Source organism: Crocuta crocuta, unplaced genomic scaffold (assembly GCF_008692635.1).
Source record: "Crocuta crocuta isolate KB4526 unplaced genomic scaffold, BGI_CrCroc_1.0 scaffold692, whole genome shotgun sequence".
NCBI lineage: Eukaryota > Metazoa > Chordata > Mammalia > Carnivora > Hyaenidae > Crocuta > Crocuta crocuta.
Window position 1 is genome coordinate 1325730 of NW_027532877.1, and position 22602 is coordinate 1348331.

Consider the following 22602-nt stretch of genomic DNA (forward strand, 5'->3'; position numbering starts at 1 on the left):
CCATCTTGAAATCTTTTTAAAACATTTTTTAAATGTTTTTTATTTATTTCTGAGAGACAGAGGGTGTGAGCAGGGGAGGGGCAGAGAGAGAGGGAGACACGGAATCTGAAGCAGGCTCCAGGCTCCGAGCTGTCAGCACAGAGCCCGACGCGGGGCTCAAACCCATGAACCGTGAGATCATAACCTGAGCTGAAGTTGTACACTCAACTGACTGAGCAACCCAGGCGCCACCCCCCCCCATCTTGAAATCTTTAATCACATCTGCAAAGATCCTGTTTTTAAATAAGTTTGCATTTACAGGTTCTGGGTGGACATGTATTTTTGGGGCTGCCATTCAGCCTGCTACAGCCACATACTACCCGAGTGCCCCTGGATGTGTTCCTTCCCCACTGCTGAGCCTTGATCGCCTCTGCAAGTCGCGGCTGCTGGTAGAACCTCACTGGACAGAAGAAGAGAATGCGCATAAAAGTCTCCACACCGAGCGTAGCACACGTGATGCGCACACACGAAGGGCGGTACTGTTGCTCGTAGTCGCAGAGCTGATATCAGGGCTGCTGCCTCTCAGCCAGGAGCGCTGACACACAGAAGGCGGGGCAGCGCGACCTCAAACATCTGGATGACAAGATCGCGGCGCACTCCGGCTCTGGCTGTTTGGCATCCCGGAGACCCCAGAAGCAGATGACGGAATGTCAGCATTATGGACGACCCTCTTCCTTTCCCCCAGACACTGTTTGGCAGGTTGACTGAGCCTACGTGTCGTGGACACTGGGCACTGAAGACACCCGCTGCTCTGTCAGTTGCCCAAGATTCCCATGGATTCGGTGGCTGCCTTGAGACGGTGTCAGATATATACACAGTCTGGAGGCCCATCTGAAGGGATGGCTGGGAATGTCATGAACCTTGGCGTCCTACAGAACGATGGGTTTGAATCTCAGTAGTGCTACTTGGGAGCTGAGAGCCTCTGGACAAATCTTTATAGCCCTTGGGCCGCCCACTTTTCTCTTCCTTAACCTGGAACCAATTATGCCTCTTGCAAGGTTATTCTTACCATTAACTGAAATGATACATATTGTATATTACATATTACACATTACATGGTATATACTACATATCATATATCATATATTACATATTATACGGTATACAGTACATATCATGTTACATATTCTATGGTATATAGTACTTATATATATTACATATTATATGGTATATATTATATAAACAACATATAATATACATTATATTATTATTATAATAAAATTATATCTATAGTTTTATACACTGCAAGCGCTCAATGTTAGCATTGTTATTATAGTCATTATTCACAGTGAATTACTCAGGGTATTGATTCAGATGAGTTGTATGGAAAGTTGGTTGATTCAGTAGCACCCCTATAGTGGAGTATTTTGCTTGACAATTGAATCAACAGTCCCCAGGCACTTGTGGCTAGAAAATATAGGTTCAAGCCCTGCTTCCCGTCTCCTAGATACGTGGCTTCACCTCTCTGAGTTTCAATGACTGCCTCGATATAATGGAGCTAATAAAACCCTCTCTTTGTAGGAAACAAGGATAATCTGGGGCTCAACGAAAGCCTCTGTTTGTCCCCATTCAGCCAACAATGGTTTATGGAGCCCTTACTATGTTTCAGGCTTCTGAAAAGCATGAGAGAGGTGGTGAGGAACGAGACAAGATTCGAGCTTGCTCTTGGGAAGCTTATAGTTCAGGGAGCGAATTGTAAGTGATGCAGAAATCTCTCGATGTAATGGCCTCTGATTCTCCTGCATCCTTACTACGCCTTTCCCTCTGATAGCTGAATGCATGTGGGAATTTTACAAGGTCTTTTCAAACTTGGCCTGACTTGGGGCAGCCTTCATGTCCTACTGGGTATGAGCACATGCAGGTGGTGATGCCTCTGCAGCCCCGCCTCCTTGCCTGCCCCTCCCCCACCCAACCAGCAGCATTCCGGGTTCCTGGGCCATTTTACGGAGTCTGCAAAAACAGTTGTGAACCCAGAGCTTTTGCTCTATAGGAATCTGGGCTTCTGGGTTTCAAAAAACCTAAGCCCTCTGAATTGCACACTTAAAAATGCTTAAAAGAGCAAATTTTATGTTATATATGTATATATATATATAATCAGAATAAAAAGAATGTTGAAAAAACTTCGAAGCCCTGAAATGCTATGGGTAAAATATTTCTTCAAAAAACAGAAGACTGGAAGGAAGGTGGGGAGGGGGAGTGCTTTGTGGAAGAGCTGGCATGCCTCCCCTCAGAGGTGAGAGTCTCTGGGCTGGAGAGTGTGAAGGCAGTAGAAAGAGGTTCCAGAGCTTTCCATGATGAGAGGAGCTTAGAGAACAGAAGGAAGAGAGACTCTGGGCCTCCTTCAGGCAAGCGAGGCATCGATGCTCATTGTCCGCCATCCAACATCTGCTTGCAAGGCTCTGAGAACATCGCCTCCTATAATTTTATGTGCTGGGCACTTCTTTAAGAAACCCTTTTTCATTGTGATAAAATACGTATCACATCAAAGTAACCAGTTTTGACTGTACGAATCGGTGGCATCAATTACATTCACGATGTGCAAGCGTCATTGTCCGTTTCCCAACTTGGTCATCACCTGAAACAGAAACTCTGTAAAGGTGTGGCGGTCCTTCCTGCTTCTCCCCTCACCTCACCCCTGGTAACCTCTTACCTACTCTGCATCTGTATGAATTTGCCTACTCTAGATATTTCGAGTAAGCGGAATCATACAGAGGTCTGTCTTTTTGTGTCCTAGCACGACATTCTCAAAGTTCACGCATGTTGTAGCTTGTATTGGAACTCCATTCCTTTTTATGGCTGAAGAATGTTCTGTTGTGTGGATAGACCGCATTTCGTCTATCCATGCACTTGTCGATGGATGTTTAGGTTGTTACCACCTTTTGACTCTTGTGAATGATGCTGTTGTGACCACGGGGGCATAAATATATCCGTGAGTCTCTGTTTCTCAATGTTTGAGGCAATCGTTGAGACGGAATTGTTGGGTCAGCTGGTAATTCTATATTTTGCTTTTTGAGGAACTGCCAAGCTGTTTTCCATAGCAGCTGGGCAATTTTATATCCCCACCAGCAGTGGGGAAGGGTTCCACTTTCTCCACATCCTCACCAACACGTGTTATTTTTCTTTCTTTTAATTGTAGCCAACCTAGTGGATGCGAAGTAGCATCTCATTGTGGTTTTGATTTGCATTTCCCTAATGACTAATTACATTGAGTATCTTATAAAGCCCTTACTAGCCTTTTATATATTTTCTTTGGAGGAATGTCTGTTTAAGTTCTTTGCCCATTTGTAAACTGTTTATCTCCTACATTTTAGGAGTTCTTCATATAGTCTAGATCTTCAGCCCCTATCAGATATCTTACTTGCAAATATTTTCTCTTATTTTGTAGCTTATCTTTCCATTTCCTTGATAACATCTTTTGGGGCACAAATGTTTTACATTTTGATAAAGTCTGTTTTGCTTATTATTTTCCTTATTGCTCGTGCTTTTGATGCTGTATCTAAAAATCTATCGCCACATCCAAGGTCATGATTTCCCACTATTTTTTTAATGTTAATTTGTTTATTTGGAGACAGAATGTGCACCAGTGTGGCAGGGACCGAGGAGTGGGGGGAGAGAGAACATCTCAAGCAGGCTCCATGCTGTCACTGCAGAGTCTGATGTAGGGCTCAGTCCCGTGAACCCTGAGATCATGACCTGAGTGGAAACCAAGAGTTGGATGATTAACAGACTGAGGCACCCAGGTGGCCCACCCCTCCCCAACCCCTGCTGCTATGTTTTCTTCTAAGAGTTTGTGTTGTTTCGGCTCTTACATGTGAGACACAGATCCATTTGTGTTGGTATCTCACTCTTGAGAAGGTGCTTGATCTCAGGGTCATGTGAGTAAGAGCCAGTATCTGACAGTGAGTAGCACATTCAATTTTTCACCCTTGGTGCCTCCCATCCCTTCCCTGGGAAAGCCAGTACAAATGGCAAGCCCCCCCCCCACCCCCCCAGGTCTCCTGAAGGAGGCAGTGAGGGAAGACAAGAGAATGCTAACGAGACTGCCTCGGCTGACGGGTCTCAGATGATAAACACGAACAGACACCAGATCCCCCTCCTATGTGGCCCCAAGAATGGCATGGAGGCCCTTAAGGAAGACAGCAGGCAAGGTCCCGAGAAGCTCTGATGATGAGACAAAGCAGGAAACACCCAGGCACTGGGATACCTCAATGCTTGCTGGGATGGTTGAATGGCCATGGCCTCAGAGCCTGTAGATCTTAGCCATGCCTTTGTAACTTCAGAGAATGTGGGGCTGATCAGGCTCCAGACAGACTAAGCCGACCCTGGATTGACCGTAATTAGCCTCAGTTAACAGAGAGGAAGCTTTTGTGTCCCTGTGGGATGGAAGCTCTACCTAGGAATTCCATTCCATCATAGATGGGGCAGGAAGGAGCCAAGGCAGGGTGACCCAGACACCACCCCTGAACATGACCTCCACATGTGCAGAGAACTCATGAAGGTGATGTGTTTTGCTTCAATTTCCTGTCACATTCTATGTCACTCTTCTCTGCCAGGAAGGGAGGACTGCTTCTTAGCCTCTATTTCCACTTTTGGGCAACTATACACAAGCAAAACTTTTATGAGGAGGGAAAAATCTCTTTTGGTGGTGGTTTTTGCCTGGGCGGGCAGTGATTTTGTCCCTGGGGTGGAGGGGGTGGGGGGAGGACCCCTGACAGCGTGTGCAGACATCGGTTGTAAAAACCAAGAAGGAGATGCTACTGGCACGTAGCAGGTAGAGACCGGGATTGCTGATTGGCATCCTACAATGCACAGAGCCCCGCCCCACCACCATGGCAAAGTCCTTCCCCAAATGTCAGTCGTGCTGAGGTGGAGGACCCAGGGGGCACAGTGGCATATGTCCACGCTCTCTGCACAGGCAGAATGTAGCACAGCTTCACACTGCTCACCATCACATCTCAGGGAGAACGTAGGGCTGGGAGATGTCCGTTGTCTCTGACTAGCTACGAGCCTTTGGTGGACCCTTCCAACACCAGGAGACATTCATTCTGCATGTTGGAAACCAGGCACCAGGAGCCCAGCCTACCTCTCCGAGGCTCAAATGGGGCTGCCAGCTTTAAAATTCCAGAATGCCTCGTCATCATAGGCATCGGTAGAGAGAATGAGCTGATTATTGAAAGCGTGGCGGAAACTTCTCAAAGTCTTCCAAACACTCTAGGAGACCCGATAGCCTGACCCAGATGGCCTTTCCTCTAGATGTTTGTGTTATTCAAGGTGATTAATGCTGGTTGCCATAACGACCCATCACATCTTGGTGGTTCAGGGTCATAATGGTTTGGATCTCGCTAATGCAACAATCCAACTTGGTTGGGTGATCCTTCAAAATCAGCAGCTCCTTCATCTTCTCTATCCCCAGAGCCTTAGCATACGTTGCTTCCAGTTTCATAGAAGGAGAGAGGTTCACGAGGCAGGTTTTCTTAGGGGGCAGACCTAGGGGGCAGACCTAGAGGTTGTGGGTTGTTTTCCAATGGCCGACCCTCGGTCACATGATCCCCCCTGACTGCAGCGGAGGCTGGAGAAGGTTGTCAAACTCTGTGCTGAGGACAAAAAGAAAATGGGTTTGGAGAGCACGGAGTGGCCTCTTCTACAACATCCTTTTTTACCCACAGACATGTAGGCGGGTTCGGTCTGGGTTGGATTTTGAGTCATGCAGACTGGGAGTTTTTGTTCTGTAAGCAATGGAGGCATATTACACCCACTCCCCATCAAAGGATAAAGTGCATCCATTCTACAGCTTGTCTTGCCAGAGTCCAATTCCCTTCTTTCATGCAGCAAGGATTTATGGAGTTCTTGCTGTGCCAAGAGCCATCCTAGATGCTGTGGATATAGCCATGAGCAGAGACAGAAAGAGCCCTATCCTTATGGTATTTGAATTCTAGCTGGGGAAGATAACAAATAAGCACATTATAAACAGACAGACAGACATGTCTTTGAGGGCATTCCGCAGGACAGACGTTAGCCTGCCTTCATTTAAAAAATTTTTTTTAAACTTTTTTTAATTTTGGGGGAGATAGAATGTGAGTTGGGGAGGACAGAGTGAGAGGGAGACACAGAATCCAAAGCAGGCTCCAGGCTCTGAGCTGTCAGCACAGAGCCCAATGCGAGGCTCAAACTCATAAACTGCAAATTCATGACCTGAGCTGAAGTCAGTTGCTTAATCGACTGAGCCATCTGGGTGCCCCCGTAGGCTACCTTCCTTTTAAGAGGGTTTGGACCAAATCCCTAAATCTTTTTCTTTTTTCACATTTATTTATTTGTTTTGAGAGATACACAGAGAGAGTGTGAGCAAGCATGTGAGTGGGGTAGGGGCAGAGAGAGGGGGAGAGAGAGAATCCCAAGCAGGCTCCTCACTGTCAGCACAGAGCCCGATGTGAGGCTTGACCTCACCAACCATGAGATCATGACCTGAGCTGAAGTCCAGAGTCGGACACTTAATGGACAGCCACCCAGGCGTCCCCTCAAGTGTCTAAATCTCACTGAGCTGGGCCAATTGGATTTTTCTCTCCTGGGAATTTGCAGTGGGAATTTAGAGATTGAATTTTCCACACAGTTTTGGAGGCCAGAATCTCAAGATGAAGGTGTTGGCGGGTTTGATTTCTTCTGAGGCCTCGCTGCTTGCTGCATCAAGTGGTCATCTCCCCATGGGTCGACGTCCCTCGTGCCCTATCTTCTTATCAGGACTCCAGGCATATTGGATCAGGGCTGTACCTCAACAGCCTTGTTGTAACTCAGTCGCCTCTTTAAAGGCTTCTCTCCATTTACTGGGACGACATTCTGAGATGCCGGGGGGCAGGGACTTCAACATCTCCACTTTGTGAGGGACACAAGCAAGCCCATCATACCCACCTAGCTCTTCTGTCCTCCCATTGTGTGAGAATCCCGATTTCCTTCCGGTGTCTCCTCTCCCTTTTTCCTGAGCACCTTTAGCTGGTCCGTCCATTGCTAAATCCCTGCCCGTTCAATTCCTTCCTTCTTCCATGTTGTACTCAACAGGACATTTGTTCTTTAGCAGGCATGACTGGTCTTAATCTTTGGGGCATACCCAGGGACACCAAGATGAGCCAGACCTGGGTGCCAACCACAAGGAGTTAGCACTGTGGCCTTCTGGCAATTGCAGGCTGAAAGTTCCAAGCAGTAATTAGGCTCGATGGCTCAGGCGTGGATGGTGTGTGGCCGTATCATCTGCTAATTTGACAAGAGTCTCTCCAGAGACACCGCTTTTTTCTCTCTTTTAAAAAAAATGTTTATATATTTATTTTGAGAGACAGAGAGTGGGGAGGGACAAAGAGAGAGGGAGAGAGAGAACCCCAAGCAGGCTCTGAGCTATCAGCACAGATCCCAATGCAGGGCTCAATCTCATGAAGTGTGAGAGCATGACCTGAGCCGAAATCAAGAGCCAGACACTTACCAGACTGAGCCACCCAGGCCCCCCATAGGCACTGCTTCTCTTGACGAAGGGGAGAAGTGCCACAGCAGCAGACAGGTCTATGGCTTGGTCAGGAAGTAAGAGCCACATGCCCACAGGCTTTGCATAGATGTAATCTCACAAGTGGAGATTGCAATTTGCTGTGCCCCACTGCTCATCTTAAATTGATGAGCCTTGCTTGGCCTAACACTTACCCGAACATGCATTATTATTTCTATATTCGGAGGCCAGTCTAGCTATAGAATTATAGATCTCAAATGGACAAATCAGACCCATGATGAAATTTCCAGCTTCATCAACAATAAAATAAGGACAGCGTAGCAATGACTTACCACATCTCACCTAGAAGACTAGCAATTTCTGGTGCTTTGTTTTTAATGAATTAAAATGTCCCATTTGGGGCCACTGTTTGGGAAAATGGCCCACACGACAAGCCATGATGGAAGGAGAATGTGGCTCAGCCTGTATTCAAGCATCTTCAAACTCTTCAAAGAAGCAGATTGATTGCAAAGAATTTTCCTAGGAAAATCACAGGAGAACATAAAAGTCCTTCTACAAAGGTGCGCCTTTCAGCGAGAGTTGTAATAGTGAAAGTGGGAAAAAGCCAAGTGTCCAGGAATCAGGAGTTAGCAGATAAATTATACTTCCAGAGGATGGAATGTTCGACCGTTATAAACCATTGCTATAAAAGACTGTTTAGGGACATTGAAAGATGTTTGTGATGTATTTCTGAGTGAAAAAATAAGCCCATAATGTACCATAGAGAGGAAGATCCCATTTTTAAAAAATTTTACATGTTTATTTAGTTTTGAGACACACACACACACACACACACACAGGATCAGAGTGCAAGCAGGGGTGAGGCAGAGAGAGGGAGACAGAATCTGAAGCAGGCTCCAGACTCTGAGCTGTCGGCACAGAGCCCAGTGCAAGGCTTGAACTCACAAACTGTGAGATCATGACCTGAGCTGAAGTCAGAGGCTTAACTGACTGAGCCAGGTGCCCCGGAAGATCCCATTTTTGAAAAAAAAATAAAATGAGGTGCAGAGGAAAAACACACACAATGTGCAATAAAGTAGAAATAATAGAGGGCGTCTGGGAGGGCCCCTCCCCCCTCTTGCTCTGTCTCTCAGAAGTAAATAAATGCTAAAAAATTTTTTTAAAAACAGAAATAATAGGTATCTCCGGGTGATAGGCTTGATTGTTTTCATTTTGTTCTTTTCCTATTTCACATAGATAATGTACAATGCTTCTCACTGCCTGATCCTGAGAATCACCAAATAGATGATAACTCTTTTTATTATTATTCCTCCTGCCGCATCAATTGAATGGAGTAAATACCAGCTTCTTAGGTTTGATTTTAGAACTAAACAAGACCATAAAGCATTTGGTACACAGTAGGCTTTCAGTGGATAATGTTTTTCTATTTATTCCATTTTTTTCTTTCCTGAAGAGAGGGTGATATATACCATAGGGGTTGAGAATGAAGGTTCCATAGACAGAAAGCCTTAGATTCATCCTACTGCTTGGCCCTTTGCAAGCTGATCGAGAATGTGGGCAAGGTACTTACTTCCTCTGAGCCTCATGTCATTTGAAGATAGAGACAGGGAGAGTTATGTCATAAGATGATTGTCCGCAAGAAAGACTGTGTACATAAATCGTGTAGCACATGGAAGGTTAAGCATTAGTCTCTGTTTTCCACCATCTTGTGGGAAAAAGATATGTATGAGATTGATAAAGCAAAAAAGTGCCACTGTAAACATAAGAAATACATAGATCTTAAAGCATCCAATGTCCTTCCTTCATCTCTCTGCTGCGAAGAACAGCAGAAATGCATTTGGCATACAGTTAGGCTCTTACCAGTTTCGGTAAAGAGTAAAGATGGAGAATGAGCTCACGAGAGCCAGAACTTGTGGGTGGGAGGAACAGAGGAAAGAAGCTTATGTGAATTAAAAGGAATCTAGCTCAGACCTCTTTCAGCAAAGCTTCAGGCTTGCACAGGGAGGGTGTCAGGAGCAAAGTCTTATCCAGTTTACCAGGATGATCTGGTTTTCATATCTCACAAATCCCCTGTGATCCCTGAAACAAAGCCAGCTCAATTAGCAAGCTGCCTTCATTTGATTGGTAAAGAAGTTACTTGCAAACAAAATGGACAAATGGATAAAGCTATATAGTTACAATGGACACCATATATTATGGATACACATGCATATATAATTCTATGCTATCATCATTCCTTTTTCCTCTTTAATTGACCACTTTGTCTTTTCTGGATTTATTGAGATGTAATTGGCATATAGCATTGTATACGTTTGAGGTGTACAATGTGTTGAATTGATACATTATATATTACAACATGATGACCCTAATAAGTCTAGTTAATGTATGTATCATCTCACAGAGTTGACTGGTGTGCACAAGGGCACGCGTGTGTGTTTATGGTGTGTGTGTGTGTGTGTGTGATGAGCATTTTAAGATCTATTCTCTTTGCAGATTTCAAGTATCCAATATTGTACTGTTAACTAAGGTCACCATGCTGTACAATAGATCCCTGGAACTTTTCATCTAGTAACTGGAAGTTTAGACCCTACGACCAACACCTGCCCATCTCCCTCCTTCCCTCACCTGTCCTGTCCATGGCAATCACTAATCTACTCTCTTTTCTATGCCTTAGAATTTGTTAGATTCTCACTATAAGTGATGTCATATAGTATTTTCTTTCTCTGATTTATTTCACTTAGCATAATGCTCCCCAGTCTCATCCATGTTGTGGCAAATGGATATAGCTTGGCATGTCGAGGAGCTTTACCACTATCCTTTCTTCCAGGAATTTTAGGATTTTAGGTCTTATAATTAAATACTTTATCCATTTTGAGTTAATTTCTGTGAGTGATGTAAGATAGGGTTCCAATTTCATTCCTTTGCGTGTGAACATCCAGTGTTCCCAACACCATGTATTGAGAATATCTCTTCCCTCTTGAGTATTCTTGGCTCCTTTGTCAATTATTAGCTGATTATGTACACATGCATTGGTTTCTGGGCTCCCAAGTCTGTTCCACCGGTTTCTTTTCTTTTTATGCCAGTGCCATATTGTTACAATTGTTATAGCTTTGTAGGACAGTTTGAAATCTGGAAGTGTGATATCTCCAGCGTTGTTCTTTCTCAATATTCATTTTTTCAAGTTTACTTGTTTATTTTGAGAGAGACAGAGCATGTGAGTGGTGAAGGGGCTGAGAGGGAGGGAGAGAGAGAATCCCAAGCAGGCTCTGAGCTGTCAATGCAGAGCCCAACTCGGGGCTCCATCTCATGACTGGTGAGATCATAATCTGAGCCCAGATGGAAAGTCAGATGCTTAACCAACTGAGCCACCCAGGTGCTTTTGTTCTCAAGATTTTTTTCTCTTTATTTTGGCTGTGCAGGGGCTTATGTGATTCCGTGGGAAGATGAGGGTAATTTTTTTTTCTAATTCTGTAGGAAAAAATGCCATTGGAATTTTGCTAGAGATTGCATGGAGTCTATAGATGGATTTGAGTCCCCTGGAGAGTTTAACAATATCTCTCAGCCAGGGAGGGGGAGCGTTACACCCAAACCGAGGTCTTCTCGGTCAAAATTCAAATTTCCTCTTCAGTTGCTAGATGATCCCTAAAGGCAACTCCAGTTCTAGGACTTTATAAATCTTATTGTCACATTCCTCTAGAATTCAGTGTTCCAAATTTACAGTGACTCTGTCCATCCTTTTGCTTGGACTTTCTTCCAGGGGGCCGTCTTTTGATTTTACCCTGATGGGAAAACTTGGGGAATGAAGATAGGGAGAGAACTCTTGAATTGTGCCCCCAAGTGTCAGAAAAGTCCAAGGACTTGCCTGGTCCAGAGCTTGAACCCCGGTGTCTTGCCTCCCAGCCATAGCTCCTGTAGTAGTTCTTAAGCCTTGGGAGGAGGTGAAGGCAGGAACCCAAGCCAGCTGTGTTTGACCCAGACAAGCCCAAGAGAGCTTCCAGAGGAGGACAGCTTTCCCAAACTGAGGGCATTTATTATTTAAACATTGATTGTTCTGTTTAAATCATACAAATGGAAAAGGCTTTCCATTTGTAAAAGTCATTTTTTAATGGCAGATCAAAGTCTGCCGACATTTTGCTGGACCCAGTGTTTTCGTAGATGCCAAAGAGGTGTGACCCCAGCCTGCCAGAGCAGGATGGGAAAGAAGGGACTTAGGATAGCGCCGAGCCCCCTGTCCCCATCTGGAAAGTGGCTAGATCAAGCTCCATTAACTCCCTATGTCGGTCAGTGCCCTGCCAGGGAAACGGACACCATTCCAGACCTTTCACACGGAAAGAATTTCATATCAAGAGGGAATAACCCAGGTGACAGAAGAACGTAAGGGCCAAACAGTCAGTGGCAAGGCAGCTCAGGGATTAGCAACAAAGTGAGATGCTAATGTCCTCAGGCTGGGGGAGTGACCGTGGGAGTCCCACTTGACTGGCGGGAATTCCATCCGTGGCAAAGACCACTCTCCAAGAACTGGAACTGACCTGAGAAGCTTGATCGAGGTATGCCATAAGTCATCTCAGATCCAAGGGAAGGAGGGGTAGACCAGTTCTTGACATGTGGGGGGACGTGTACCTATGAGGGAGGAAAGGAATTGATGGCGACCATCTTTGAAGATGCTATCACAGTACACATTTAGTATTATTAGTTTCTCTCGACCATTTGGTATTTTTGACACTTCTATCAATATAACGTGCTCCAGCTTATCTCTAATAACACTCCTTATCTGGAATTACCCTTCATCTGATGTTAATACAACCATCCTAGATTCTTTGCTTTGACTTATCTGTGTCTTTAGATTTGTGGTTTATCTCTCGTAACACAGCAGACTTGGTTCTGGCCTTTTTCCGGCTAAATGATCCCTGTTTTATAATTAGAATATTTAGCCCATGCATATTTGATGAAATCATTAACATGGCTGGGTTTTTCTACCATCTTATTTGTTTTCTATTAATCGTAGCTGTTTTTTTTTTTTTGGTTTTTTTTTTCCCCTTGTTCCTTCTTCCTTTTGCCCTAACTGAATATTTTTAATATATCATTTTAAGTTTCTTTAGTGTGGTTTTAGCCCTTGCATTGAAGATCATAACATGTATCCTTAACTTACCCCCCACTCATCTGATTTAGTGTTTGACTTACCGACACATACACTGAATTAATTTTAATGTCCTACTTCTCATATAATGTAGGAACCCTACCACAATACACTCGTATTTGTCCGTCCTGTTCTTTATGCTATTATTACCATTTATTTTACTTTCATAAATACTGTAAAGCCCACAACATTTTGTTCCCATGCTTTGTGATAAGCAATTTTCTTTTAAGGAAATCAAGAAATTACATATTTTTGTTTTTCTATTTTTATTTTCATTTACTTTTATTTATTTTATTAAAAAATTTTTAATGTTTAGTTTTGAGAGAGAGAGAGAGCGCACGAGCAAGGGAGGGGCAGAGAAGGAGACACAGAATCTGAAGCAGGCTCCAGGCTCTGAGCTGTCAGCATAGAGCCCAAGGTAGGGCTCGAACCCACGAACCGTGAGATCATGACCTGAGCCGAAGTCGGAGGCTTAACTGACTGAGCCATCCAGGCGCCCCAAGAGATTATATATTTTTAAAGTCATTTATGTGTGCCCATAGATTTTCCATATCTGGCTCATTTCATCCTTTTGTATAGATCTAATTTTCCGTCTAAAGAACTTCCTTTAACATTTCTTGGAGGCAGGACAGCTGATGATGAATTCTTTCAGTTTGTTTATCTTTGCCTTTTGCTCATCTTCATTGTTGAAGGATATCTTCAATGGATATAGCATTTTAGGGCAACTCCCTTTTCCTATTCTTTAAAAGATGTCATTCCTTGCCTCTGATCTCCATGGCATTTTACGAGAAGTCAGCATTCATTCTGCCATTCTTTGTGCACCGTGTGTCTTTTTCCTCTGGCTGCTTTTAAGATTTTTTTTGGTCTATGTGTTTCATTTTCAGCAATTGAATTATGATGTCACTAGGTGTGTTTTTCTTTGTGGAGACGATATTGTTGAAAATATGAATCATTTTCTCTTCCTTTAGAGAGAGCTGAGGTCTGTTGGGGCAAGTAGTAAATTTGTGGGCTGCTCAGGTAGATCTCAGTGAGTGACCTGGGCAGGCTTTGTCAGCAACTCAACTCCAAGGCTGGAAAGTTCTATTCCCGAAGGTGTGGATTTCCTGAGGGTGTCAAGTCAATGCTTGGGGGTATTCAGCACATTCCGTTCCTTTCTTGGCCAGAACCCCAAAGTCTCCTGGCCCCAGGGAACCTCTGGAGTTACTCTGTGACTCCCTCCCTCCCTGCGATAGATCTTGTCCTGCACACCTGCCATTACTATTCGGCCCTGACATAAGGGCACCTCCATGCAGGATGTGGTGTTTCCTGTTGATGCAGCTTCTCCTCTCTCACCGCCCTGTTCCACAAATCTCAGCTGCATCACGGGCACCAAACTCCAGTCTCTCTTTTCTCTGCCCGGTGAGGTCACTGCCTGTCTGGTTCGGCCACAATGGGAAACAGGGCGAACATGGAGGGGGTGGTCCCAAGTGTTGTTTCTCTCGAAGACCCCATCTCCTCATTCACCGCTGACCCATGTCTGAAAACAGTTTCTTCCCATATTTGTTGGTGAGGGAGAGGGAGGCTCGTATCTGTGACTCCGTGATGGCTGGGAACGAAAGTCTCACGGGATTTTGAGAATAAATGATAGGATGCTTATGAAGTCTCGGGTACACAGTAAATGATTAATAAATGCAGCTGGGGTTATTTCAATATTTTATGATACATTTAACTCTGTTTCTGGACTATGGATTCTTTAAGTAAAAGACTATGTCTCCATCATTTTTATGTCCTCAGTACCTAGCCCCAAGCTTGACATTCCGTGCCTCTCAGCTAACGTTGCTTCAACTCAAGTCACCTGAACTGAGAAATGGGTGGGTGAAGCCCCCTCCATACGCGTAAAGACAGACTTCAAAAAACATAATTGTCAGTCTGCTCTTGGCACTTATTTTGAACGCATTCTGGTGTTAAATCAGAACCCAGTATTTCAGGAAACTTCCATTCGCTTATTTCCCCATTTTGAATGTAGTATTCAATAATACATAGACTCCTCCTGGGGCACCTGGTTGGTTCAGCTGGTTAAGCATCCAACTATTGGTTTTGGCTCAGGTCTTGATCACAGGAACTGTGATTTTGAGGCCTGCATCGGGCTCTGCACTAACAGCGCAGAGGCTACTTGGGATTCTCTCTCTGTCCCTTTCTCTGCGCCTCCCCTGCTTGCATTGTGTCTGTCTCAAATTAAATAAATAAACATTTACTATAGGCTTTTCCTGAGTGGCAAGCCCTTTGACAGGGCTGGAGTGGAGACACGGAATGAAACTGTGGACCTGACCCCCTCAGTCCCTGTATCAGAGATGACACAGATATGCACAAGAGACTTTAATGAAAAACCAACTTCGGTAAGTCTTTGAAGTGAAGCGATCAAAAGATTTCAGGAATTCCAGAAATGGGAGATAGTGCGTATATTCTGAAGTGTGAAGGGATGGGTAAGGGATGGGAGGTAAGACTAAGTGAGTTACTGGTTGGATCAGATTTTATTTTGGGTCTTGACTTTCATACTAACACTAAAACATGAACATTTGGACTTTTGGGGTGGTTTCGATGGAAGCGAAGCAATCGACTTGGATGTTCTCCTGTATATCGTCTTTTTATCAGATGGTACTAAAAAAGGGGGCAGTAAGAAAGCCAGAGAGAGACAGCCCAGAGAGGAAAAAGAAAAGTCCAGGTGGCCTCAATGTCTACCAAAGAATTCACAGAAATCTGACACAGGCATCCAAATCTCTGATTCCTTGTTTTGGCGATCCTGGCTCCTGCTCATAAATTTTCTTTTTCCTGGGTGCCTGTCTCAAAGTAGGACCGTGAAATTGAATAGGACAAGCCTAGTGTTTGGACTCACCGGAAGCCACTGGCTGATTTCTGATTGGTTCTGTGCACATGGCCTTTCTATGGCCATATTTGCCTTCACAGCACACGGAGTCCAGATAAAGGTCCCCCCCTCCTGTTTCCCATGGTCTGAATTCTCAACAATTTTCTTGGAACACTAAGCTTGATTTGCTGTTAACTCCTAGGACTTCTAACCTGTTATTTGCTTTCTTGTTTTGGCCGTACTTGGAAGGGCTCTTTTTGGGTCTCCTGCCTTACATCCACTCAATCTTCCAGTTTCTCATCTGGTCTCCTGATGGAATCTCCTCCTCTCCGTATGGCTCTGACCTGCGCATTCTAATCACAGCAGAAATCCTCACGGACTGTTCGTTTTCCTACAGCCCCTTCCCACTCGGTCCCAGATTCTTATGTAGGATCTAGTTGGCTTCCTTCAGGCAGTCAAGAGAACACTTTGGTTAAAAATCATGGGTTTCAGGGGCGTCCGGGTGGCTCAGTCATTTACGCCTCTGACTTCGGCTCAGGCCATGATCTTGAGGTTCATGAGTTTGAGACCCTTGCTGGGCTCTGTGCTGACAGCTCAGAGCCTGCAGCCTGTTTCAGATTCTGTGTCTGCCTCTCTTTCTCTGCCCCCCCCCTCTCTTTGAAAAATAAATAAACATGAAAAAACAAAACAAAATTAAAAAAAAAAACTACCACTGGTTTCAGAGCTAGGCCTGGATTCTAATCTTGGTGCTGAAATTTTTGTAGATGAGTGGCCCATAANGCCCCCCTCTCTCTCTCTCTTTGAAAAATAAATAAACATTAAAAAACAAAACAAGATTAAAAAAAAAACTACCACTGGTTTCAGAGCTAGGCCTGGATTCTAATCTTGGTGCTGAAATTTTTGTAGATGAGTGGCCCATAATGCATTGCTTTCTTGGCCTCTGTTTCTGCACTGACAGTGGGGGTGTGTGTGGAAGCAACTCTTATGGGGATTAAATGGAATATCGAACACAGAACCCCTAATTCGGGATTAAGCCACGGTTGTTGCTCTTCAAAAACTCCTTCCCTCTGCATCTTCAACATGAAAATTATGTCACCTGCAACTTTTGCTGAGCTAGGTTTTGGGGAGTTTTCATCAACGCCCTGGAAAATCCAGATGTGGTGTCTATGTTGGTCCATCTATTGTTCAAATGGATGGCTTATTATTGACTTTTTTCCACCAGCATTTCCGAAGGCCTCCCTCTTTTCCCTTGGGCCTGGGTCTCCTGCTGGTAGAAGTCAGAAAGAACCACAGAAACTACACAGTCCTTTTCCAGGATTGCCCAGTGACATTCGATTATGCCCAAGGCCCCCAGTACTAGGGACATTGCAGCCCATCTCCAGCGAGGGGACGGTGACTTCCTCTTTGGGGTTTTTCTGGCTTCTTTCAGGAAACGGTTCCCTAAACCCACTATCCTCTAGATGAACCGTCAACATTTCCAGAACCGTCTCCTATAAACTATCTCTGCGGTAGAGCGTTAACATCCGTTGGGGATCCATTTTGTGCCAGTCATTGGACTAAGCTCCTTAGGTAAAGGCTCTCTCGATGGTTCACTCCAGTCCTGGAGGTTTCCCTTAGCCCCACTTTACAGATGAAGAAAAGGAGTTCAGAAAATGTAGGTTATTTGCCCAAAGGTGAACGCAGAGAGGTGGGCGGAGCCAGATTCAAACTCCCGTTTACTTCAACCAGCTTCTGCGGCCTCTTTGAAGAGAGCCTCCTTGGCATGGGGAAGGAGCTTACACACTGTTAAAAAAAAAAAATTTTTTTTTAAGCTGTTGGTTTCAGAGCCTCTTCCCTACCCCTGCCCACCCCTTGCGTTATTCTTTCATAGAGCATTCAGTACATGCCGCCTTTGAAGGGAGAAACAAATCTAAAAGCTCCAGTGGAAAAAAAAAATGCAAAGTCGTCTTCCAACTTAAGCAGCATTAGAAGCAATTACATTTGTGCAAATGTAGAAAGGGTTGTCGCTATTTCTGCCTCCCTCATACCCCAAGGCAGCAAACAGAGAGGCAGGGCTGTTAACCCTTTCAGGACAGAGTTCAAGGTAGCCAAGACTCCGGCTTTACGGTTTTCCATCCCCAAGGGTGTAACCCCAACACCTCTCTTTTCAAAGCGAAACCCACATCTGTTTACTCAAAAAAAAAAAAAAATCAGTGTTTTTATTTCGAGACATGTTTCGATGAGAACAGGATTGCCTGGTTAAGAAACTATAACCTACATCTTTGCGTTTTGTGACAGCTTTTCCTTCTTCTGCCTTTCTCTCTTTTCCTTTCAGCGTGGGATCTATTGACCTAAACCCACAGCGCTGTTTTCACAAACACATAACAAGTGTGTGGCTATGACAGGATGGTGACAAATGAGGTGATGTGAGATGCGCTTAAAAATGGATGAAGACGTAAATAACATCACTTGCAGAGTGCAAAGATGTAAAGCTTGCAAAGATAGAGAGGCTGTTAAGTCTGAAGGGGAAACAAATTTTGCCCCCCAGACTCCTCAGGAATATTTCCCCTTCCACCTGTTGCTACATTACAAACCACCTCTGAATTTAGGAACTTAAAAGGCCAAAGTATCCATTCGGCCCCTTCTGCAAACAGAGCTGGGCTCTGCTTCGCCATTTTTTTTTTTCTCCACCTGGCCTCTGCTGGGGCTGGAATGTTCCAGATGGATGTGGCACCTAATATAGCTGGTGGTCCCGCTGGCATGGCTGGAGGAGCTGAAGTCCCCTCCTCCACGGGCATCGTGCCCTGTCCCCACGTAGGTTCCTTGGGCTTTCTCCCAACGTGGTGAGCTCAGGGATAATGAACTTCTTAATCAGTGCTGGCTTCAAAGAGGCAGAGGCTGTAGTACTTTAATAAGGTCTGCATTCAGGAGTCCGAGGGCTTCACTGCCTCTGTAATTTATGGGTCACACCAAGTCACAAGGCCATCCTAAGTTCAGGGGAGGAGAATAGACTTCACCTTTGGAGTGGGTGCCGTGCACAGAGAGGTGGGGAGGGACCTGCAGAGACCATTCCTGGGGACTGTCCCCCCACACCAGCGCTGGCTGGCTTCAGGTCAGCTCTCTCCTATTTCAATTCCGATTTGTGGAATATTCTACAGCGGCGAAAAGGGAGAACTACGGCCATATGCAAAAGCTTGATAAATATTGCAAATGTCACCATGATAGAAAAAAGACACACCAAGAAAGCATACTATATGATTCCATTATGAAGTTTAAAAGCAAACAAACTTAACTATATTGTTTGATGGTGCATGCATAGGTGGCAAAATTAAGAAAAACCGGAACATGATTGTCATAAAGTCAGACTGTTGGTCCATTCTAGATAGGATACAGGTGGTTGTAATCAGAAAGGGACACCACAGACTTCTTGGTGCTGGTAATACATTTTTTTTTTGCTTGATGTGGGTTATGGTCATGTGCATGTTTGACTGAATTGTATCATTGGTGCATATTTTGTGTTCGTAGGCTGGACTTTGAAATTTAAAAAAAATTGCAAAATGTAAAATTTTGGCCAAATTTAAAATCATCACGCATCTACTTGATGCGTACAGCTCAAAACGCCAGCTAATTTCTGTTTCTGATGAAACCGAAAAGTGATCTCAGCTTCATTCATGGGAAGGATAACTTGTGCTCTTTGAGCAGGTGACACATCCCAGGCTCTCAGCAGGTGCTTGAATGCATATAATCTAGAGAAAACTCTGAGAAGTAAGTATTATGCCCATTTGCTAGAAAAAAGATACAATGGCTAGTGAAGTGTAGCTCTAGGGTCACTCAGCATTTGAACCTAGTCTATCTGCCTCTGAACTTCCTCTCTAAAAAAGCCCTTGGCACGGGGGTCCTGAACATCAGCACATTTCCCCCGTCTCCCGTGCTCCAGCCGGGCAAATCCAGAATGAGCAGCATGCAAGTCGTCCCCCGCACAAAAGCATAATTGTTCAGGGCCTGTTCTCACCGGACAAGCGGCCCATCACGGCCCCCAGCAGACTTGGCTGAGCGTCAAGCCCTGGATGGAGGCCTCTCCCCTTGGCTCCTGGCTGTTGACAGGCAGAGTGGCCGCCTTGGCCACGCCAGGTTGTAATAAAGCCGCCTGGCACCCAGAATCTGCCCACGGAGGGAGTGCAAGGCCAGTGGAAAGAGCCGGCCTCCAAATTCCAGGAAGCACGTGGTGTTTAATCTGAGGCCAGCCTCCCATCACCCACCCCGCTGGAAGCCGCCTCCAAGGGCCCCGTCTGGAGAGGATCCAGATTAAATACTAGTGTAATAAGGAGCACGTCTCTGTTTGGGTTTTTGCAGATTGTGCCATTTCAAAGGGACCAGCGCAAATTCTCCTAAGGCCCTTGTTGGGGTCTACTGAACCATGACCTAATTAAATCTATTGGAGAAAAGTCTCTTGTTGAAAAAAAAGGGGGGCTGGCTTCACGGTTTCTTCCGAGAAATTATTTCGCCCTGTGACGGCACTTATTTTTATGGGTACTAGAGAAACACAGACTGAACCCTGTGTTGCCATTAGCGACGTCGAGGGGGCGGGGGAACCGGGGGATGTTCTGGGGTAATGTTCTCTGGTCGTGACAATGCTTACATTGTCACAACTCCGTCACGTCCATCATTGTCCTCCGACCGCTCGGTGGGGCCGATGGGTCAGATGTCATTAGATTCACTTTAAGGGGGAAACCAAGAGTTAAAGCAGTTTTTGAAAACTCAAGTTTAGGGACCGTATTATGTTCCCTTTTCTTCACATTCATACCTGAGAAGGAGGTTTTGAGGAACAGTGATGATGTTGAAATGAATACAGATCCCATGGGTACTGATATTAAGGTGAAGAAGAGGGAGAGCAGGACCATGGCAAAGGGAAGAGGGAGAAGGAAGGGGGGGGAGGAGAGGGAAAGGAGGAGGAGGAAGAGGGAGACTGGAAGAGGAAGAAGGGGAGGAGGGAGAGGGTGGGGAGGAGGGGGAAGGANGAGGGGAAGCAGAGGGAGGAGGGACGGGGGAGGGGAGAGGAGGGGGAAGAGAAGGAAAACCAGCAATGAGGCACCTTGCGCACCCCCCATGCACACTGTATTGGGTGGAGTTCGTCTGACCTCTTCCTCCCTTGGAGGAACTGTCCCTCCAGAGTCCCAGAAGGGACCACCCTGTCTTCCCTAGGTGATCATGCGTTGAATACCTGGCCCGTGTTGATTCAATCTGAGATCAATCACTGAGACTCTCCCTGAGCCTTTCACCACCTTAGCCCAATTTTCCAATGTGATAGAAACAGCAATGGAAGCACAGAGGCACATCGCTAGCACTGCAGAAATGAGCTAAGAATCAAGTGCCCCCAGAGCCTGAAATCTTTACCCTTAGTAAAGGAGGCTGAGGACCTGTATGGGTGTTCGCTCTCACTTATTACTGGGCTACTCAATTCAAGACTCCTTTGGTTCCAAAGAGGGGAAAAATCCCATTCAGGGTCATGTACAATTATTTTAAAAAATAAATGTATTTTTCATATAGAGTAGGAGGTCCATTCAAGGGAGCTAATTGGCATTAGCCATGACTGCACTCAGAGGCTTAAGCTGTTGTCAGAACCTATCCTCCCTCCCTCAGCTCGATTTCCTTTTATTTGGCTTCGTACGGAAACAGACTTTCTTTAGTGTGACAAACGCGGCTATGCATAAGCTCACGGTGTGTATCTTCCAGTGAGTCAATCCTGGCTGGACCCGGGAATCACTTCCTGTTCCAGCCAGCCCCCTAGGAATGGCTCTCATTGGGTGGATTTGAGTCACATGTCCCTTCCTGAGCCAATCACTGGCCAGCAAGAAGGAAAGACTGTGTGCTGTTATGCAAAGGAAGGTGGACAGGGGGTGGATAGAAGCTACAGACGTTCAATACAGACTTGTGCAACTAACTATTAGTCCGGACATGGAACCTGTCACTGTACAACATTGTCTAGATTTTTCTAGAATTGGGTCAGCAGATCTGGTGGGGGCTTTTAGGAATTAGGCAATTGTAGATGTTTTGAAATCGATTAGCTCATTTTCTTCATTTTGCAGCTGAAAAGCTAAGTGACTTGCACCAGGCACCCACCTATTGAGACAGAGGCGAGCCTGCTCCTTATACCCAGGTGGGGGCACCAGGTTGTCCTTGAACCCTGGTGTCTTCCTTCCCAGGACAGCCTTGACTAATCCAGCAACCCAGCCCCTGGCGGGCTCCAGGCTTCTCGCCATTTCCCAACAAGACTTCTGGCATTGCCTTGACCAAAGGAGATGTTGCAGACACTGTAACGAGATGCTATCAGAAAGCCAAACGCAAAACAGGCATGTTCCCACATTCCCATTAGCCAACATGAGGGGAAATCACAGAGCATTTCCCCCCCACGTTTGTACATTGCATTGTTACCAACTAGTCCTCTATAAAAAAGTGTGTAAATAAGGAAAGGGTCAGATGGGGTATGGATGCAATTTCTTATCAGTGTAAAAGCAAGAGAAGTTACCCAAATGTGTTAGCAAGTGAGCTTTTGAACTGTTTTCTAAAAATCTTAAAATAAAAATCAACTGTCCTTTGCTTTTGACAGCGGTTTGCAGGCTTATGTCCAGAGTGGTCTGTTACTTAGAACAAGGGTTGGCAGAGGGTCGCCTGGGGCCCAATCCAGCCCGTAATGTTCTATTGCCACAGAGCGCAGCCTTCTATAAATGTTGGCTGAACCCACGTCTGGAACAATGACAGGGGTGAGGAGTTGTGGCATAGACCGTAGGGCCTCCAAACCCTAAGGTATTTACTGTCAGGGCCCTCATGGAAAACTTGTCTGACCCCTGGGTTAGAATACTAGATTTGCAGAGCTAATGATAATCTGACCATTCACTGCATCTAGAAGTCTCTAACTAGGTGTATTTTTCCACAGTCTCTCTGTTTCTCTCTTTCCTGTCTCTTCACCACCGAGGCTGAGTCTCAGTTGTTGTGAATCACTGCACTGTCCTCTCAAAATCCAGAGAAATCCATCTGTGGTGATATCCTTATACAAAGAGGTAAAATCAAACAACACCTTGGGGCGCTTGGGTGGCTCAGTCGGTTCAGCGTCCAACTTTGGCT